At 50.6% G+C, this 22,197-nt stretch overlaps 2 non-coding genes across 2 annotated transcripts; both read right to left on the bottom strand.

The window, feature by feature from the left end:
* Positions 1-16,980: 16,980 nt before the first annotated feature.
* On the bottom strand, positions 16,981-17,052 carry TRNAD-GUC (transfer RNA aspartic acid (anticodon GUC)). Its single transcript has one exon. It is a non-coding gene; the product is annotated as a tRNA-Asp (tRNA).
* Positions 17,053-18,728: 1,676 nt separating this feature from the next.
* Positions 18,729-18,800, bottom strand: TRNAD-GUC (transfer RNA aspartic acid (anticodon GUC)). Its single transcript has one exon. It is a non-coding gene; the product is annotated as a tRNA-Asp (tRNA).
* Positions 18,801-22,197: the final 3,397 nt, after the last annotated feature.

Genomic DNA, 22,197 nt, shown 5'->3' on the forward strand with positions numbered 1-22,197 from the left:
GCAATTCAAATAAGTGTGACCCTGGACTCAGGGATTAAAGCGGACCTGAACTCAGAACGTCCTCTCTGATCTAAAAAATACTCATCAGCCCAATAACCTTTAAAAAAAACAAAAAAAAACATTTCTTTGTTAAAGCTGATATAAATCCTATAATAAATTTGCACTCTTTCTACTTCCTGATTCAGGGAAGCAGACATATTGTTAAGGCGGCTGGAGGAAGCCCCAGGTATGTATAAAACTTTAATTTCATCTGTCTCAGGTTTACTTTGTTACACAGTAGTACTATACTCTACATATGCACTCCCCACAGAGCTGCAGGGAATCCACTGAGAATGTTGTGCACATTGAACACAGAGGTGTTCTCTGTCACCCATAAACTTGGTTCAGATTGTACATGAAGAATTTGTAATAAAGGAAGAATCTCCTCATTCCCCTGCAGAGTACCTGCACATCACTCTTACATGTACCCACACTTACATTGCCTAGGGCCTGATCCATGTTCAGATTGTGCATGAAGAATGTGTAATAGAGGAAGAATCCCCTCATTCTCCTGCAGAGTACCTGCACATCACTCTTACATGTACCCACACTTACATTGCCTAGGGTCTGATCCATGTTCAGATTGTGCATGAAGAATGTGTAATAGAGGAAGAATCCCCTCATCCTCCTGCAGAGTACCTGCACATCATTCTTACATGAACCCACACTTACATTGCCTAGGGTCTGATCCATGTTCAGATTGTGCATAAAGAATGTGTAATAGAGGAAGAATCTCCTTATTCCCCTGCAGAGTACCTGCACATCACTCTTACATGTACCCACACTTACATTGCCTTGGGCCTGATAGATGTTCTTTGTTCCTGTCTGTAGCTTCTACAAGTACTCTTACCAAGGACTAATTTTACTCAATGACTAAGGCCTCAATTCATAAAGCATTACCGCATGCGGTAATGCTGAAAACAGCAGACTTTCCCGACCACTTAGCAATGTGTCAATTCATAAAGGCTGTTACCGCATGAAAAGCTGATATTACCGACCAGGGAGATAAATTACCGACTTGGCTGTAGTTACCTCCAACACATGTCAGTAAATTGTCAGCAAATGTCAATTCATAAAGCCTGCAACAAGCGGTAAGCCTGACGATAGTTACCAACACCTCTGGCGAATGCAAAGTGCAGGGAGCCGAAGTCTGTTTGAGTCATCTGTGCAGAGAGCCAGAGAACCGTCTGTGTGAGTCATTTGAGCGAGTCATTTGTGCAGGCAGGGAAAGTCTGTCTGAGTCATCTGTGCGAGTCACTTGTGCAGGCAGGGAAAGTCTGTGTGAGTCATCTGTCTGAGTCATTTGTGCAGGACAAAAGAGAGAATCACCACACTGCTCTACTCTATGTAACGATCGGTGTCAGCACACAGAGAGAATCTGATTATTGGTGATCTGCAGTATCACCAAGAATACAGATTATACCTGATTATTGATGATCTGCAGAATCCCCGATAATCCAAGTATAACTAACCTCTGGACACCTTTACAGTGTGAGTGTTTGGTGCAACAGTAATGACTGAGTAAGACCACCCAAGGAGCAGGTGGTCTTTGGCAGTATGGAGGATACCGCCTTTTGGGAAGTACAAAAACCTTCCAGCAGCCTGAGACCTCCAAAGGGGTGGAGTCCCAGGGTGAAGGTAGGAAGGACCTGTGAGTGAGTGACACCTGAAAGGTGGATGTCACTAGCAGGTCTGGAGACTATCTCTTAAGGAGAGAGATAGCTCTCTAGGTCGGGCAAGCCAGGTCGGCAACACACCGACAGATAAAGTACAAAGGCAGAAGACTGATTCGGTATCCAAGGCAGGCAGGGTTTGACAACGAATAATCAGATATGCGTAGGTACCGAATCAGAAAGCAGAGGGATAGTCAGGAATGCAATAGGTCATAACAGATATCAACAATGCCTAGTCTTGGGTGTGAGGTCCGTGGTCTCTACACCCTGGAACTAGTCTGGAGTATAACAGAATGATAACACAGAGTCCCTAATCTTGGGTGTGAGGTCCGTGGTCTCTACACCCTGGAACTAGTCTGAAGTATAACACAATAATACACAGAGGTAATCTGGCTCAGTGTGAATTACCAGGTCCTCCTGGTTCTAACACACAGTTGGATCTGACTAAGGTCTGAGTGCTTCCACATAAGTGTTCGCAACGGCAGACAACCTGAGACTGGCCAGCAGTGACTATATATAGAGCAGCGCTCTCCGGCGCCGCCCATCAGCGATCAACCAATAGCCACTTGCCTTGAGGTCAGCTGACCAACCTGGTCAGCTGATCCCTCCTTGTTTGTCATAAAGGTTCTGCCTCTCAGCGCGCGCGCGTATTCCTCAACCTGTGTGAACTAACAGACCCAGCCACACCAGACGCACGCTGCAGCGGACAAACCGCCGCGCTGGACGCGGAATCAGCCGCCTTGCCGCCAGTACACGCGGCGGCTTTTCCGCGTTCTCTCACACTCTACCGCTCAATGGGCTGCAGTAATTTACCGACCTTCAACAGCAGCTGGGGAAATCTTTATGAATTAGCACACAGATTGGGAAAATACCGAGTGCAATATTTTCCCGACAAGATTTTTTTTTTAATCGCACTGCTTTTTATGAATCGAGGTCTAAAAGTATTAAAGGCAGAAGATCCGCCAGATATCCAGGTAACTGGTATTGTTTAAAAGGGAATACATACGGCAGCCCCCATATCCCTCTCAGTTCAATTGTCGTTTAAAATCCTAAGGGCTCTTTCACACTAGAACCCTTTTTCTGCGTTTCAACGCAAAGTTGATACTTTGCACTAACCAAGGTGAATTTAAAGTCCATAGACTTTCATCTTACCTTTCACACAAAACGCTGCGTTCTGATGCGTTGCGGTACAACGCACCCGGGAGCTTTTTATCGTCGGGAGCCGGCGTTTTGACATCGGGTTAATTACTACCGCCACTAATTAGCGTTGCAACGCAGATTCCTGACGACACGCCGCAGGCTATTCAACGCGTGCAGGAAACGGCTCCGGCACGCATTGTCTAATGCAGGGGTGCCCATTAGGTAGATCGCAATCTACCGGTAGATCGCGAAGGCCTTCATGGTAGATCCCGACCTCACTACATTTTCCATTCTGTATATACAAATGTGCTCCTAAAATTGTACATGGGTAGATCACTTTGACTTGCTAATTTTTAAAAGTAGCTCACAAGCCGAAAAAGTGTGGGCACCTCTGGTCTAATGTGAAAGAGGCCTAAGCGTTGGCAGTTAAGAGATGCATTTCATGTTACATACTTTCAATCAACAAGATTGTAATCTGCAAATTAGAGGAGTCTGAGTCAAGGAGTCGGAGGAATCCTAACCTGAGGAGTCGGAGGAATCCTAACCTGAGGAGTCGGAGGAATCCTAACCTGAGGAGTCGGAGGAATCCTAACCTGAGGAGTCGGAGGAATCCTAACCTGAGGAGTCGGAGGAATCCTAACCTGAGGAGTCGGAGGAATCCTAACCTGAGGAGTCGGAGGAATCCTAACCTGAGGAGTCGGAGGAATCCTAACCTGAGGAGTCGGAGGAATCCTAACCTGAGGAGTCGGAGGAATCCTAACCTGAGGAGTCGGAGGAATCCTAACCTGAGGAGTCGGAGGAATCCTAACCTGAGGAGTCGGAGGAATCCTAACCTGAGGAGTCGGAGGAATCCTAACCTGAGGAGTCGGAGGAATCCTAACCTTAGGAGTCGGAGGAATCCTAACCTTAGGAGTCGGAGGAATCCTAACCTTAGGAGTCGGAGGAATCCTAACCTGAGGAGTCGGAGGAATCCTAACCTGAGGAGTCGGAGGAATCCTAACCTGAGGAGTCGGAGGAATCCTAACCTGAGGAGTCGGAGGAATCCTAACCTGAGGAGTCGGAGGAATCCTAACCTGAGGAGTCGGAGGAATCCTAACCTGAGGAGTCGGAGGAATCCTAACCTGAGGAGTCGGAGGAATCCTAACCTGAGGAGTCGGAGGAATCCTAACCTGAGGAGTCGGAGGAATCCTAACCTGAAGAGTCGGAGGAATCCTAACCTGAGGAGTCGGAGGAATCCTAACCTGAGGAGTCGGAGGAATCCTAACCTGAGGAGTCGGAGGAATCCTAACCTGAGGAGTCGGAGGAATCCTAACCTGAGGAGTCGGAGGAATCCTAACCTGAGGAGTCGGAGTCGGAGGAATCCTAACCTGAGGAGTTGGTGGAATCCTAACCTGAGGAGTCGGAGGAATCCTAACCTGAGGAGTCGGAGGAATCCTAACCTGAGGAGTCGGAGGAATCCTAACCTGAGGAGTCGGTGGAATCCTAACCTGAGGAGCCGGAGGAATCCTAACCTGAGGAGTCGGAGGAATCCTAACCTGAGGAGTCGGAGGAATCCTAACCTGAGGAGTCGGAGGAATCCTAACCTGAGGAGTCGGAGGAATCCTAACCTGAGGAGTCGGAGGAATCCTAACCTGAGGAGTCGGAGGAATCCTAACCTGAGGAGTCGGAGGAATCCTAACCTGAGGAGTCGGAGGAATCCTAACCTGAGGAGTCGGAGGAATCCTAACCTGAGGAGTCGGTGGAATCCTAACCTGAGGAGCCGGAGGAATCCTAACCTGAGGAGTCGGAGTCGGTGGAATCCAAACCTGAGGAGTCGGAGTCGGTGGAATCCTAACCTGAGGAGTCGGAGGAATCCTAACCTGAGGAGTCGGAGTTAGTGGATTTTTGTACCGACTCCAGAGCCCTGCTTATCAGCGAGAGTCACACTGTAGTCACTTCCTGTCTGAGTCAGGACTGAGCCAGCCACTTATATACCTGATGTTTAACTCCTTCAGGCAGAGAAAGAAAAAGGAACACAGCATAGTTATTTGTGTGCTTGGCACTGTAAATACACATATCTATCTCATCATGTCACATCAGGTATGCTTTAACCTTGTAGACCACCAAATGTGCAAGTGCTTGTACTGTACCTACACTAGGAGGACAGAGCTGCTCCTGTGCAGCAGAGAATGTACCAGGGCATGCTGGGATATTTCTAGGACAAGTGCTTGTACTGTACCTCCAATGGGAGGACAGAGCTGGTCCTGTGCAGCAGAGAATGTACCAGGGCATGCTGGGATATTTCTAGGACAAGTGCTTGTACTGTACCGCCAATGGGAGGACAGAGCTGGTCCTGTGCAGCAGAGAAGGTACCAGGGCATGCTGGGCCATTGCTAGGACAAGTGCTTGTACTGTACTTCCAATGGGAGGACAGAGCTGGTCCTGTGCAGCAGAGAATGTACCAGGGCATGCTGGGCCATTTCTAGGACAAGTGCTTGTACTGCACCTCCAATGGGAGGACAGAGCTGGTCCTGTGCAGCAGAGAAGGTACCAGGGCATGCTGGGCCATTTCTAGGACAAGTGCTTGTACTGTACCTCCAATGGGAGGACAGAGCTGGTCCTGTGCAGCAGAGAATGTACCAGGGCATGCTGGGATATTTCTAGGACAAGTGCTTGTACTGTACCGCCAATGGGAGGACAGAGCTGGCCCTGTGCAGCAGAGAATGTACCAGGGCATGCTGGGCCATTTCTAGGACAAGTGCTTGTACTGCACCTCCAATGGGAGGACAGAGCTGGTCCTGTGCAGCAGAGAATGTATCAGGGCATGCTGGGATATTTCTAGGACAAGTGCTTGTACTGTACCTCCAATGGGAGGACAGAGCTGGTCTTGAGCAGCAGAGAATGTACCAGGGCATGCTGGGCCATTTCTAGGACAAGTGCTTGTACTGTACCTCCAATGGGAGGACAGAGCTGGTCCTGTGCAGCAGAGAATGTACCAGGGCATGCTGGGCCATTTCTAGGACAAGTGCTTGTACTGTACTTCCAATGGGAGGACAGAGCTGGTCCTGTGCAGCAGAGAATGTACCAGGGCATGCTGGGCCATTTCTAGGACAAGTGCTTGTACTGCACCTCCAATGGGAGGACAGAGCTGGTCCTGTGCAGCAGAGAAGGTACCAGGGCATGCTGGGCCATTTCTAGGACAAGTGCTTGTACTGTACCTCCAATGGGAGGACAGAGCTGGTCCTGTGCAGCAGAGAATGTACCAGGGCATGCTGGGATATTTCTAGGACAAGTGCTTGTACTGTACCGCCAATGGGAGGACAGAGCTGGCCCTGTGCAGCAGAGAATGTACCAGGGCATGCTGGGCCATTTCTAGGACAAGTGCTTGTACTGCACCTCCAATGGGAGGACAGAGCTGGTCCTGTGCAGCAGAGAATGTATCAGGGCATGCTGGGATATTTCTAGGACAAGTGCTTGTACTGTACCTCCAATGGGAGGACAGAGCTGGTCTTGAGCAGCAGAGAATGTACCAGGGCATGCTGGGCCATTTCTAGGACAAGTGCTTGTACTGTACCTCCAATGGGAGGACAGAGCTGGTCCTGTGCAGCAGAGAATGTACCAGGGCATGCTGGGCCATTTCTAGGACAAGTGCTTGTACTGTACCTCCAATGGGAGGACAGAGCTGCTCCTGTGCAGCAGAGAATGTACCAGGGCATGCTGGGATATTTCTAGGACAAGTGCTTGTACTGTACCTCCAATGGGAGGACAGAGCTGCTCCTGTGCAGCAGAGAATGTTCCAGGGCATGCTGGGATATTTCTAGGACAAGTGCTTGTACTGTACCTCCAATGGGAGGACAGAGCTGGTCCTGTGCAGCAGAGAATGTACCAGGGCATGCTGGGCCATTTCTAGGACAAGTGCTTGTACTGTACCTCCAATGGGAGGACAGAGCTGGTCCTGTGCAGCAGAGAATGTATCAGGGCATGCTGGGATATTTCTAGGACAAGTGCTTGTACTGTACCTCCAATGGGAGGACAGAGCTGGTCTTGAGCAGCCGAGAATGTACCAGGGCATGCTGGGCCATTTCTAGGACAAGTGCTTGTACTGTACCTCCAATGGGAGGACAGAGCTGGTCCTGTGCAGCAGAGAATGTACCAGGGCATGCTGGGCCATTTCTAGGACAAGTGCTTGTACTGTACCTCCAATGGGAGGACAGAGCTGGTCCTGTGCAGCAGATAATGTACCAGGGCATGCTGGGATATTTCTAGGACAAGTGCTTGTACTGTACCTCCAATGGGGGGACAGAGCTGCTCCTGTTCAGCAGAGAATGTACCAGGGCATGCTGGGATATTTCTAGGACAAGTGCTTGTACTGTACCTCCAATGGGAGGACAGAGCTGCTCCTGTGCAGCAGAAAATGCACCAGGGCATGCTGGGCCATTTCTAGGACAAGTGCTTGTACTGTATCTCCAATGGGAGGACAGAGCTGGTCCTGTGCAGCAGAGAATGTACCAGGGCATGCTGGGCCATTTCTAGGACAAGTGCTTGCACTGCACCTCCAATGGGAGGACATAGCTGGTCCTGTGCAGCAGAGAAGGTACCAGGGCATGCTGGGCCATTTCTAGGACAAGTGCTTGTACTGTACCTCCAATGGGAGGACAGAGCTGGTCCTGTGCAGCAGAGAATGTACCAGGGCATGCTGGGCCATTTCTAGGACAAGTGCTTGTACTGTACCTCCAATGGGAGGACAGAGCTGGTCCTGTGCAGCAGAGAAGGTACCAGGGCATGCTGGGCCATTTCTAGGACAAGTGCTTGTACTGTACCTCCAATGGGAGGACAGAGCTGCTCCTGTGCAGCAGAGAATGTACCAGGGCATGCTGGGACATTTCTAGGACAAGTGCTTGTACTGTACTTCCAATGGGAGGACAGAGCTGGTCCTGTGCAGCAGGGAATGTACCAGGGCATGCTGGGATATTTCTAGGACAAGTGCTTGTACTGCACCTCCAATGGGAGGACAGAGCTGCTCCTGTGCAGCAGAGAATGTACCAGGGCATGCTGGGCCATTTTTAGGACAAGTGCTTGTACTGTACCTCCAATGGGAGGACAGAGCTGCTCCTGTGCAGCAGAAAATGCACCAGGGCATGCTGGGCCATTTCTAGGACAAGTGCTTGTACTGTACCTCCAATGTGAGGACAGAGCTGCTCCTGTGCAGCAGAGGATGCACCAGGGCATGCTGGGCCATTTCTAGGACAAGTGCTTGTACTGTACCACCAATGGGAGGACAGAGCTGCTCCTGTGCAGCAGAGAATGCACCAGGGCATGCTGGGATATTTCTAGGACAAGTGCTTGTACTGTACCTCCAATGGGAGGACAGAGCTGCTCCTGTGCAGCAGGGAATGTACCAGGGCATGCTGGGCCATTTCTAGGACAAGTGCTTGTACTGTACTTCCAATGGGAGGACAGAGCTGCTCCTGTGCAGCAGAGAATGTACCAGGCCATGCTGGGATATTTCTAGGACAAGTGCTTGTACTGTACCTCCAATGGGAGGACAGAGCTGCTCCTGTGCAGCAGAGAATGCACCAGGGCGTGCTGGGATATTTCTAGGACAAGTGCTTGTACTGTACCTCCAATGGGAGGACAGAGCCGGTCCTGTGCAGCAGAGAATGTACCAGGGCATGCTGGGCCATTCCTAGGACAAGTGCTTGTACTGTATCTCCAATGGGAGGACAGAGCTGGTCCTGTGCAGCAGAGAATGTACCAGGGCATGCTGGGATATTTCTAGGACATGAGCTTGTACTGTACCTCCAATGGGAGGACAGAGCTGCTCCTGTGCAGCAGAGAATGTACCAGGGCATGCTGGGATATTTCTAGGACAAGTGCTTGTACTGTACCGCCAATGGGAGGACAGAGCTGGTCCTGTGCAGGAGAGAATGTACCTGGGCATGCTGGGCCATTTCTAGGACAAGTGCTTGTACTGTACCTCCAATGGGAGGACAGAGCTGGTCCTGTGCAGCAGAGAATGTATCAGGGCATGCTGGGATATTTCTAGGACAAGTGCTTGTACTGTACCTCCAATGGGAGGACAGAGCTGGTCTTGAGCAGCCGAGAATGTACCAGGGCATGCTGGGCCATTTCTAGGACAAGTGCTTGTACTGTACCTCCAATGGGAGGACAGAGCTGGTCCTGTGCAGCAGAGAATGTACCAGGGCATGCTGGGCCATTTCTAGGACAAGTGCTTGTACTGTACCTCCAATGGGAGGACAGAGCTGGTCCTGTGCAGCAGAGAATGTACCAGGGCATGCTGGGATATTTCTAGGACAAGTGCTTGTACTGTACCTCCAATGGGGGTACAGAGCTGCTCCTGTGCAGCAGAGAATGTACCAGGGCATGCTGGGCCATTTCTAGGACAAGTGCTTGTGCTGTACCTCCAATGGGAGGACAGAGCTGGTCCTGTGCAGCAGAGAATGTATCAGGGCATGCTGGGATATTTCTAGGACAAGTGCTTGTACTGTACCTCCAATGGGAGGACAGAGCTGGTCTTGAGCAGCCGAGAATGTACCAGGGCATGCTGGGCCATTTCTAGGACAAGTGCTTGTACTGTACCTCCAATGGGAGGACAGAGCTGGTCCTGTGCAGCAGAGAATGTACCAGGGCATGCTGGGCCATTTCTAGGACAAGTGCTTGTACTGTACCTCCAATGGGAGGACAGAGCTGGTCCTGTGCAGCAGATAATGTACCAGGGCATGCTGGGATATTTCTAGGACAAGTGCTTGTACTGTACCTCCAATGGGGGGACAGAGCTGCTCCTGTTCAGCAGAGAATGTACCAGGGCATGCTGGGATATTTCTAGGACAAGTGCTTGTACTGTACCTCCAATGGGAGGACAGAGCTGCTCCTGTGCAGCAGAAAATGCACCAGGGCATGCTGGGCCATTTCTAGGACAAGTGCTTGTACTGTATCTCCAATGGGAGGACAGAGCTGGTCCTGTGCAGCAGAGAATGTACCAGGGCATGCTGGGCCATTTCTAGGACAAGTGCTTGCACTGCACCTCCAATGGGAGGACATAGCTGGTCCTGTGCAGCAGAGAAGGTACCAGGGCATGCTGGGCCATTTCTAGGACAAGTGCTTGTACTGTACCTCCAATGGGAGGACAGAGCTGGTCCTGTGCAGCAGAGAATGTACCAGGGCATGCTGGGCCATTTCTAGGACAAGTGCTTGTACTGTACCTCCAATGGGAGGACAGAGCTGGTCCTGTGCAGCAGAGAAGGTACCAGGGCATGCTGGGCCATTTCTAGGACAAGTGCTTGTACTGTACCTCCAATGGGAGGACAGAGCTGCTCCTGTGCAGCAGAGAATGTACCAGGGCATGCTGGGACATTTCTAGGACAAGTGCTTGTACTGTACTTCCAATGGGAGGACAGAGCTGGTCCTGTGCAGCAGGGAATGTACCAGGGCATGCTGGGATATTTCTAGGACAAGTGCTTGTACTGCACCTACAATGGGAGGACAGAGCTGCTCCTGTGCAGCAGAGAATGTACCAGGGCATGCTGGGCCATTTTTAGGACAAGTGCTTGTACTGTACCTCCAATGGGAGGACAGAGCTGCTCCTGTGCAGCAGAAAATGCACCAGGGCATGCTGGGCCATTTCTAGGACAAGTGCTTGTACTGTACCTCCAATGGGAGGACAGAGCTGCTCCTGTGCAGCAGAGGATGCACCAGGGCATGCTGGGCCATTTCTAGGACAAGTGCTTGTACTGTACCACCAATGGGAGGACAGAGCTGCTCCTGTGCAGCAGAGAATGCACCAGGGCATGCTGGGATATTTCTAGGACAAGTGCTTGTACTGTACCTCCAATGGGAGGACAGAGCTGCTCCTGTGCAGCAGGGAATGTACCAGGGCATGCTGGGCCATTTCTAGGACAAGTGCTTGTACTGTACTTCCAATGGGAGGACAGAGCTGCTCCTGTGCAGCAGAGAATGTACCAGGCCATGCTGGGATATTTCAAGGACAAGTGCTTGTACTGTACCTCCAATGGGAGGACAGAGCTGCTCCTGTGCAGCAGAGAATGCACCAGGGCGTGCTGGGATATTTCTAGGACAAGTGCTTGTACTGTACCTCCAATGGGAGGACAGAGCCGGTCCTGTGCAGCAGAGAATGTACCAGGGCATGCTGGGCCATTCCTAGGACAAGTGCTTGTACTGTATCTCCAATGGGAGGACAGAGCTGGTCCTGTGCAGCAGAGAATGTACCAGGGCATGCTGGGATATTTCTAGGACATGAGCTTGTACTGTACCTCCAATGGGAGGACAGAGCTGCTCCTGTGCAGCAGAGAATGTACCAGGGCATGCTGGGATATTTCTAGGACAAGTGCTTGTACTGTACCGCCAATGGGAGGACAGAGCTGGTCCTGTGCAGGAGAGAATGTACCTGGGCATGCTGGGCCATTTCTAGGACAAGTGCTTGTACTGTACCTCCAATGGGAGGACAGAGCTGGTCCTGTGCAGCAGAGAATGTATCAGGGCATGCTGGGATATTTCTAGGACAAGTGCTTGTACTGTACCTCCAATGGGAGGACAGAGCTGGTCTTGAGCAGCCGAGAATGTACCAGGGCATGCTGGGCCATTTCTAGGACAAGTGCTTGTACTGTACCTCCAATGGGAGGACAGAGCTGGTCCTGTGCAGCAGAGAATGTACCAGGGCATGCTGGGCCATTTCTAGGACAAGTGCTTGTACTGTACCTCCAATGGGAGGACAGAGCTGCTCCTGTGCAGCAGATAATGTACCAGGGCATGCTGGGATATTTCTAGGACAAGTGCTTGTACTGTACCTCCAATGGGGGTACAGAGCTGCTCCTGTGCAGCAGAGAATGTACCAGGGCATGCTGGGATATTTCTAGGACAAGTGCTTGTACTGTACCTCCAATGGGAGGACAGAGCTGCCCCTGTGCAGCAGGGAATGTACCAGGGCATGCTGGGACATTTTTAGGACAAGTGCTTGCACTGCACCTCCAATGGGAGGACATAGCTGGTCCTGTGCAGCAGAGAAGGTACCAGGGCATGCTGGGCCATTTCTAGGACAAGTGCTTGTACTGTACCTCCAATGGGAGGACAGAGCTGGTCCTGTGCAGCAGAGAATGTACCGGGGCATGCTGGGCCATTTCTAGGACAAGTGCTTGTACTGTACCTCAAATGGGAGGACAGAGCTGGTCCTGTGCAGCAGAGAAGGTACCAGGGCATGCTGGGCCATTTCTAGGACAAGTGCTTGTACTGTACCTCCAATGGGAGGACAGAGCTGCTCCTGTGCAGCAGAGAATGTACCAGGGCATGCTGGGACATTTCTAGGACAAGTGCTTGTACTGTACTTCCAATGGGAGGACAGAGCTGGTCCTGTGCAGCAGGGAATGTACCAGGGCATGCTGGGATATTTCTAGGACAAGTGCTTGTACTGCACCTCCAATGGGAGGACAGAGCTGCTCCTGTGCAGCAGAGAATGTACCAGGGCATGCTGGGCCATTTTTAGGACAAGTGCTTGTACTGTACCTCCAATGGGAGGACAGAGCTGCTCCTGTGCAGCAGAAAATGCACCAGGGCATGCTGGGCCATTTCTAGGACAAGTGCTTGTACTGTACCTCCAATGGGAGGACAGAGCTGCTCCTGTGCAGCAGAGGATGCACCAGGGCATGCTGGGCCATTTCTAGGACAAGTGCTTGTACTGTACCACCAATGGGAGGACAGAGCTGCTCCTGTGCAGCAGAGAATGCACCAGGGCATGCTGGGATATTTCTAGGACAAGTGCTTGTACTGTACCTCCAATGGGAGGACAGAGCTGCTCCTGTGCAGCAGGGAATGTACCAGGGCATGCTGGGCCATTTCTAGGACAAGTGCTTGTACTGTACTTCCAATGGGAGGACAGAGCTGCTCCTGTGCAGCAGAGAATGTACCAGGGCATGCTGGGATATTTCTAGGACAAGTGCTTGCACTGCACCTCCAATGGGAGGACATAGCTGGTCCTGTGCAGCAGAGAAGGTACCAGGGCATGCTGGGCCATTTCTAGGACAAGTGCTTGTACTGTACCTCCAATGGGAGGACAGAGCTGCTCCTGTGCAGCAGAGAATGCTGGGATATTTCTAGGACAAGTGCTTGTACTGTACCTCCAATGGGAGGACAGAGCCGGTCCTGTGCAGCAGAGAATGTACCAGGGCATGCTGGGCCATTTCTAGGACAAGTGCTTGTACTGTATCTCCAATGGGAGGACAGAGCTGGTCCTGTGCAGCAGAGAATGTACCAGGGCATGCTGGGATATTTCTAGGACATGAGCTTGTACTGTACCTCCAATGGGAGGACAGAGCTGGCCCTGTGCAGCAGAGAATGTACCAGGGCATGCTGGGCCATTTCTAGGACAAGTGCTTGTACTGTACTTCCAATGGGAGGACAGAGCTGCTCCTGTGCAGCAGAGAATGTACCAGGGCATGCTGGGATATTTCTAGGACAAGTGCTTGTACTGTACCTCCAATGGGAGGACAGAGCCGGTCCTGTGCAGCAGAGAATGTACCAGGGCATGCTGGGCCATTCCTAGGACAAGTGCTTGTACTGTACCTCCAATGGGAGGACAGAGCTGGTCCTGTGCAGCAGAGAATGTACCAGGGCATGCTGGGATATTTCTAGGACATGAGCTTGTACTGTACCTCCAATGGGAGGACAGAGCTGCTCCTGTGCAGCAGAGAATGTACCAGGGCATGCTGGGATATTTCTAGGACAAGTGCTTGTACTGTACCGCCAATGGGAGGACAGAGCTGGTCCTGTGCAGGAGAGAATGTACCTGGGCATGCTGGGCCATTTCTAGGACAAGTGCTTGTACTGTACCTCCAATGGGAGGACAGAGCTGGTCCTGTGCAGCAGAGAATGTATCAGGGCATGCTGGGATATTTCTAGGACAAGTGCTTGTACTGTACCTCCAATGGGAGGACAGAGCTGGTCTTGAGCAGCCGAGAATGTACCAGGGCATGCTGGGATATTTCTAGGACAAGTGCTTGTACTGTACCTCCAATGGGGGTACAGAGCTGCTCCTGTGCAGCAGAGAATGTACCAGGGCATGCTGGGATATTTCTAGGACAAGTGCTTGTACTGTACCTCCAATGGGAGGACAGAGCTGCCCCTGTGCAGCAGGGAATGTACCAGGGCATGCTGGGACATTTTTAGGACAAGTGCTTGCACTGCACCTCCAATGGGAGGACATAGCTGGTCCTGTGCAGCAGAGAAGGTACCAGGGCATGCTGGGCCATTTCTAGGACAAGTGCTTGTACTGTACCTCCAATGGGAGGACAGAGCTGGTCCTGTGCAGCAGAGAATGTACCAGGGCATGCTGGGCCATTTCTAGGACAAGTGCTTGTACTGTACCTCCAATGGGAGGACAGAGCTGGTCCTGTGCAGCAGAGAAGGTACCAGGGCATGCTGGGCCATTTCTAGGACAAGTGCTTGTACTGTACCTCCAATGGGAGGACAGAGCTGCTCCTGTGCAGCAGAGAATGTACCAGGGCATGCTGGGACATTTCTAGGACAAGTGCTTGTACTGTACTTCCAATGGGAGGACAGAGCTGGTCCTGTGCAGCAGGGAATGTACCAGGGCATGCTGGGATATTTCTAGGACAAGTGCTTGTACTGCACCTCCAATGGGAGGACAGAGCTGCTCCTGTGCAGCAGAGAATGTACCAGGGCATGCTGGGCCATTTTTAGGACAAGTGCTTGTACTGTACCTCCAATGGGAGGACAGAGCTGCTCCTGTGCAGCAGAAAATGCACCAGGGCATGCTGGGCCATTTCTAGGACAAGTGCTTGTACTGTACCTCCAATGGGAGGACAGAGCTGCTCCTGTGCAGCAGAGGATGCACCAGGGCATGCTGGGCCATTTCTAGGACAAGTGCTTGTACTGTACCACCAATGGGAGGACAGAGCTGCTCCTGTGCAGCAGAGAATGCACCAGGGCATGCTGGGATATTTCTAGGACAAGTGCTTGTACTGTACCTCCAATGGGAGGACAGAGCTGCTCCTGTGCAGCAGGGAATGTACCAGGGCATGCTGGGCCATTTCTAGGACAAGTGCTTGTACTGTACTTCCAATGGGAGGACAGAGCTGCTCCTGTGCAGCAGAGAATGTACCAGGGCATGCTGGGATATTTCTAGGACAAGTGCTTGTACTGTACCTCCAATGGGAGGACAGAGCTGCTCCTGTGCAGCAGAGAATGCACCAGGGCGTGCTGGGATATTTCTAGGACAAGTGCTTGTACTGTACCTCCAATGGGAGGACAGAGCCGGTCCTGTGCAGCAGAGAATGTACCAGGGCATGCTGGGCCATTTCTAGGACAAGTGCTTGTACTGTATCTCCAATGGGAGGACAGAGCTGGTCCTGTGCAGCAGAGAATGTACCAGGGCATGCTGGGATATTTCTAGGACATGAGCTTGTACTGTACCTCCAATGGGAGGACAGAGCTGGCCCTGTGCAGCAGAGAATGTACCAGGGCATGCTGGGCCATTTCTAGGACAAGTGCTTGTACTGTACTTCCAATGGGAGGACAGAGCTGCTCCTGTGCAGCAGAGAATGTACCAGGGCATGCTGGGCCATTTCTAGGACAAGTGCTTGTACTGTACCTCCAATGGGAGGACAGAGCTTGCCCTGTGCAGCAGAGAATGTACCAGGGCATGCTGGGCCATTTCTAGGACAAGTGCTTGTACTGTACCTCCAATGGGAGGACAGAGCTGCTCCTGTGCAGCAGAGAATGTACCAGGGCATGCTGGGATATTTCTAGGACAAGTGCTTATACTATACCTCCAATGGGAGGACAGAGCCGGTCCTGTGCAGCAGAGAATGTACCAGGGCATGCTGGGCCATTTCTAGGACAAGTGCTTGTACTGTACCTCCAATGGGAGGACAGAGCTGCTCCTGTGCAGCAGAGAATGTACCAGGGCATGCTGGGCCATTTCTAGGACAAGTGCTTGTACTATACCTCCAATGGGAGGACAGAGCTGCTCCTGTGCAGCAGAGAATGTACCAGGGCATGCTGGGCCATTTCTAGGACAAGTGCTTGTACTATACCTCCAATGGGAGGACATAGCTGGTCCTGTGCAGCAGAGAATGTACCAGGGCATGCTGGGATATTTCTAGGACAAGTGCTTGTACTGTACCTCTAATGTGAGGACAGAGCTGGTCCTGTGCAGCAGAGAATGTACCAGGGCATGCTGGGATATTTCTAGGACAAGTGCTTGTACTGCACCTCCAATGGGAGGACAGAGCTGGTCCTGTGCAGCAGAGAATGTACCAGGGCATGCTGGGCCATTTCTAGGACAAGTGCTTGTACTGTACCTCCAATAGGAGGACAGAGCTGCTCCTGTGCAGCAGGGAATGTACCAGGGCATGCTGGGATATTTCTAGGACAAGTGCTTGTACTGTACCTCCAATGGGAGGACAGCTGCTCCTGTGCAGCAGGGAATGTACCAGGGCATGCTGGGATATTTCTAGGACAAGTGCTTGTACTGTACCTCCAATGGGAGGACAGAGCTGCTCCTGTGCAGCAGAGAATGTACCAGGGCATGCTGGGCCATTTCTAGGACAAGTGCTTGTACTGTACCTCCAATGGGAGGACAGAGCTGCTCCTGTGCAGCAGAGAATGTACCAGGGCATGCTGGGCCATTTCTAGGACAATTTTTGATATAGTAAACTTCTGCTATAGTAAACCACTTTTTCCTGGTCCCTTGGAGTTTACTATAATGAGATTATACGGTGTATCTTTGATTCTTAGGTTTGTATTATTTCTATACTTCTCATCTCCACTTGTATGAGCCAAACCCAATTCCGGGCATGACCCTGTCGTTCTTGGCGATTAAAATATTTCTGATTATGCCATACATTGGCAGACTTTCTCCTAATAGATATATCCCCCTCGATCTGATATCAGAGAGAGATCTACCATTGCCACAGTCTGCATATCAATTTTTAATACATTCCAGCAATAAAACAACCACTCCCACCCCTGTATGATGGGCCTCCTAGTGTCCCCCCTGCTAATGCTGCTTCCTGGCACCCCATGCAGAACATTAGCACAGCAAAACAATATATAAGGACATCTGAAGGAAGGTTTGCCTGAGAAGGAAAATAATATCCTCCCCGTCGGGGAATTGAACCCCGGTCTCCCGCGTGACAGGCGGGGATACTCACCACTATACTAACGAGGAGTACACTGACTGCTGCCAGGACAAACCCATCCACAGTGATACATGACACCGTACAATATGCTCTATAGTAGTGTAACAGAAACCATACCGTCCTACACATTGCAACATACAGTGCTAGCTCTGAAGACCACAGCTCTAAACTCGCCTACAGCAACACATGGCTTCCATTCACTATACTAACAAGGACTACATGAAAACAATGTGACACCCAGTGGAGCATATTGGTAGTGCAACCCTCCTGTCTGACTGCTTTGAGTTGGTGAGTGCAGTCCTGTCCAGCTCACACTCACTGCCCTATCTGCATTTGAAGGTTGTCATCAGGGGCGTAACTAGGTGCCACCGGGCCCCCCTGCAGAAATACTGAGTGTCCCCTCCCCCCCCCGGGGCCCGCTTGGGGAAGTTTTGGGGGGCTGGAGGGGGTCGCAACATGAGGGGAAAGCCATGCTGCACTTCGGCTGGGAGAGGGGACGGTCCCCCCTCACCTCAGGCTCTCCCCTCTGCGCTCCCCTCCAGCATCAATACGATTGTGTATGCAGGTGGCGGGGCAGCGGCAGCTACATACTTTCCGTGTGCTCCAGCATGGATGTTCCTCTCCAGCTTCTGACGTGACTTCCTGTATAAACAGGAAGTTGCGTCAGACACTAGAGGGAGAAACGTCCACGCTGGAGCACACAGAATGTATGTATCTGCCGCTGCCCGCCGCCTGCACACACAATCGTATTGATGCTGGAGGGGAGAGCCTGAGGTGAGGGAGGGGGGACCATCCCCTCTCCCTGCCGAAGTGCAGCATGGCTTTCCCCTCATGTTGCGACCCCTCCAGCCCCCAAAAACGGCCCCGGGGGGGGGGACCACGCGGGGGCAGGGGCTGCAGGCCCTATTGTTACGCCAGTGGTGGTCATTTAGGCATCACACATGGTAAAGTGGGCGCTGCAATGTGATTAGTGGCTCTGGCTAGCTGATATGAGTTGCACCATCCACTCTGGTATAACCCATATCCAGTACATCATTCACTTCACATAATAGTGGAAACCGCTGACTTCCATAATCTTTCAGTGCAAACAAACAGTAAAAGTGACCTTAGCTTTTTATTTTTTTTTTATTTTTATTAGAGTACTGTAGGGGGTTAGGGGGAAAAAAAGAGTTTAACATCCCTGAGGCTCCTAACAGTCCCCCGCAGACATCCTGTGCCCGCGCAGCCACTCGCCGATCCTCCGGTCTCTGCCACCGGTTCATTTCCATAATTTGTTAATATAAAGTCACAAAATCCTTCTGACGTCACCGGGAGCGTACTGCGCAGTTGCAGTTTGCACTGCGCAGTATGCCCCCGGGATCTTGATTGAGGACACGGCCGCGCAGGCGCAGTAAGTCGCGGACATAAAAATGGCAGCCTTCATATTCTTCTTACTACAGTTGTCCTTTAACAGACTTTCTCCTAATAGATAGAACCCTCTTGATCTGACATCAGAGAGGGATCTACCATTGCCACAGTCTGCACATCAATTTTTAATAAGTTCCAGCAATAAAACAACCACTCCCACCCCTGTATGATGGGCCTCCTAGTGTCCCCCCTGCTAATGCTGCTTCCTGGCACCCCATGCAGAACATTAGCACAGCAAAACAATATATAATAATAATGACATCTGAAGAAAGGTTTGCCTGAGAAGCAAAATAACATCCTCCCCGTCGGGGAATTGAACCCCGGTCTCCCGCGTGACAGGCGGGGATACTCACCACTATACTAACGAGGAGTACACTCACTGCTGCCAGGACAAACCCATCCACAGTGATACGTGACACCGTACAATATGCTCTACAATAGTGTAACAGAAACCATACCGTCCTACACATTGCAACATACAATGCTAGCTCTGAAGACCACAGCTCTAAACTCGCCTACAGCAACCCATGGCTTCCATTCATGATACTAACAAGGACTACATGAAAACAATGCGACACCCAGTGGAGCATATTGGTAGTGCAACCCTCTTATCTGACTGCTTTGAGTTGGTGAGTGCAGTCCTGTCCAGCTCACACTCACTGCCCTATCTGCATTTGAAGGTGGTCATTTAGGCATCACACATGGTAAAGTGGGCGCTGCAATGTGATTAGTGGCTCTGGCTAGCTAATAGGAGTTGCACCATGCACTCTGGTATAACCCATATCCAGCACGTCATTCACTTCACATAATGGTGGAAACCGCTGACTTCCATAATCTTTCAGTGCAAATAAATAGTAAAAGTGACCTTAGCTTTTGTAGGTGGATTTCAACTGGCTGGTCAGAATAAACCTAGCATGCAAATCGCAGCTCTCCCGAAGATTTGCGATCTAACTTTTTTTTTTAAATTTTATTAAAGGAGTACAGTAGGGGGTTAGGGGGAAAAAAAAAAAAAGAGAGTTTAACATCCCTGAGGCTCCTAACCTCCCCCGCAGACGTCCTGTGCCCGCACAGCCACTCGCCGATGCTCCGGTCCCTGCCACCGGTTCATTTCCGTAATTTGTTACTATACAGTCACAAAATCCTGCTGATGTCAGCGGGAGCGTACTGCGCAGGTGCAGTCCCGGTGACGTGAGCGAGGACTGCAGGTGTAGTAAGCTGCGGACAACGTGGCCGTGATTGACAGCGGCGCTTGAAGCAGGCACAGTAAGGGCGACCTTGCGGTCGTCCTCTGCACCGTGTGGCGACAGCAGGACAGTGGCTGAGGAGACAGCTGCAAGGGGCTGGAGAAAGCCCCAGGTGAGTAAAGCAGATTTTTGTAAAATCGCCTGATGATTCCTTTAAAGAGAATCTGTAACATCAAAAATATCAACTGGGGGGGGCGTGGCCTGCACGCAGAGAGAGACGGACGTCTGCTAGCTAAGCTCCCGCTCTAGCCTGCAGCAAAAGCGGCCCTAAGCATGCACCAAACGGGGCAAAATCACTACTCGGAGCCAGAGGAAATGGTCCTCGAGCTGGATGCTACAAAAAAGAGGAAGAAGACCCAGCAAAGACCACAAAAAGTCACGGACTTCTTTGCTCCCAGGTCGGATCAGCGCAGCCAAGATGGCGCCGGCGCCGCTGAGGTCCTCACAAGCTCTGATGCCATTCCGGATTCCATGCGGAAAGCTCCGGGAGAGACGCAGCTCTCATCTCCAGACACTGCATCACCGTTCCAGAGCCCGGTGAAGTCCAAGCCAAGGAGAGAGGATGATCCCTCACCCAGCAATACGGTAGGCCCTGAATCAGCCTCCAGCACACCTCCCACGCAGGCTCAGTCCCCCATAGAGGCCTTCCCTGCATCAGATCAGGCTGCTTCCCAATCCTACATTAAAGACATTTTGATCTCTTTTAAGTCCGAGCTGCTGTCACATATCTCCTCTTTAAATGCGAATCTACATCAGGAGTTAGCATCCCTGGGAGAAAGGGTTCACAGATCAGAAACACAAATCGCTGAATTGTCCAGGGAACACAACAAAATGGTCGACATATCTGAGACCCACTCCTCTGATATTGACTGGGTCAAATTTAAAGCAGCAGATATGGAGGACAGAAATAGACGCAATAATTTGAAATTTAGAGGCATACCTGAGCAGATCTCTAACAAAGAGCTCAAACCCTTCCTAAAATCATTAGTTAAAGCCACTCTACCTGATACATCAAACATCGAGCTCACAATAGACCGCGCTCACCGCCTCCCTAAGCCAGCTCATCTTCCTGATGCTATCCCGAGAGACGTCATTGCCAGGTTTTTATTCTACCAAGTGAAGGAAGACCTAACCTTTGCTATCAGAAAATCTGGAGCCCTTCCAGACCCCTACTCCCATATCCACATATACAATGACCTCTCCCCTTTCACATTGCAAGTAAGAAGAGAACTCCAGCCGTTCACTAAAGCCTTACAAGCGTTACAGATCCAGTATAAATGGGGCTTCCCCACAAAGTTGCTCTTTTCTCACAACAACAAGCACTACTCCATCGCTTCCTCGGACTCAGGAACAAAACTATTTAAGCAACTAAAAATCCAGGTCCCGGAGATACCAAGACGCCCATTAAACCACGCTCCATATAGCAAAGTCTCCCCGGATTGGCGCACTAAAAGCTAAATGCCTATGCAGGCTCAAGCTTTTGTGAACTTCTTTTGTGAACTTTTCCGCCATCCTCTGAATGGCCGTTTTTGTGTTTAGACACACAAGCTCTGCTACAGCTATAATAAGTTACCTCTGCCCCCCGTACAATGTTGTGTGGGACCAAGAACTCTGCCACACCTCTGATTTAATCCTAACATTACTCAGGTGTTGTGTTATTACTTCATATTTCCTGACGTTGTTATGCTATACAAAGTTGTATTTGTTTTTCTATCTTATGTTTTTAGGTATAATCAACCCCCCTCAAGGTGACCACCTTCCTATTTGCCCAGGCCCCAACATCTCACTGTCTCAAAGACCCCAATATCGCACAGTAGTAACCTCCCAGATATGTCTTTAAAAATAACGTCTCTTAATGTGAGAGGGTTGAACTCAGCATTTAAGAGGCACTGGTTTTGGAGAGAAATGCTCTCATGCGCAACCCAAATTATAATGGCCCAGGAGACCCACCTCATTGAAAAAGATACTCATTACTGTACAAATAACAAATTCCCTAACATCTACCATAGCACGTTCCACAAAAAAAAAAGAGGGGTATTACTGGCCTTTCATAAAGACTTGAAGATACTTCCCCAACAAATTATCTCTGACAACAAAGGCAGATATATAATTTTTATTGGACAAATCAATGACCAGACCTTCACGTTAGTCACGCTCTATGCTCCAAATCAGGGTCAAAAGGCCTTCCTGCAGAAATTATGTGATAAAGTAAACAAGATCAAACAAGGCCGAGTCCTTTATGGTGGTGACTTCAATGCAATCCTCTCGAGATCTGATTCCTCAGCAATTACCGCTAGGTCACCTATGATGATTGATAAACAAGCGAAATGGAATTCTTTATACGATCCCTGGAGGATTGCACATGATAACGAAAAAGATTACTCGTTCTTTTCAAATGTACACAAAACATATTCGAGGATTGATTTCTTCTTAGTAGACAAAATGCTTCTGCAGGAGGTCCTGACTTCAGAGATTGGGAGTATAACGGTTTCAGACCACGCTCCGGTCCATATCTGCATTAAA

This window comes from Hyperolius riggenbachi, chromosome 4 (assembly GCF_040937935.1).
Source record: "Hyperolius riggenbachi isolate aHypRig1 chromosome 4, aHypRig1.pri, whole genome shotgun sequence".
NCBI classification, from domain to species: domain Eukaryota; kingdom Metazoa; phylum Chordata; class Amphibia; order Anura; family Hyperoliidae; genus Hyperolius; species Hyperolius riggenbachi.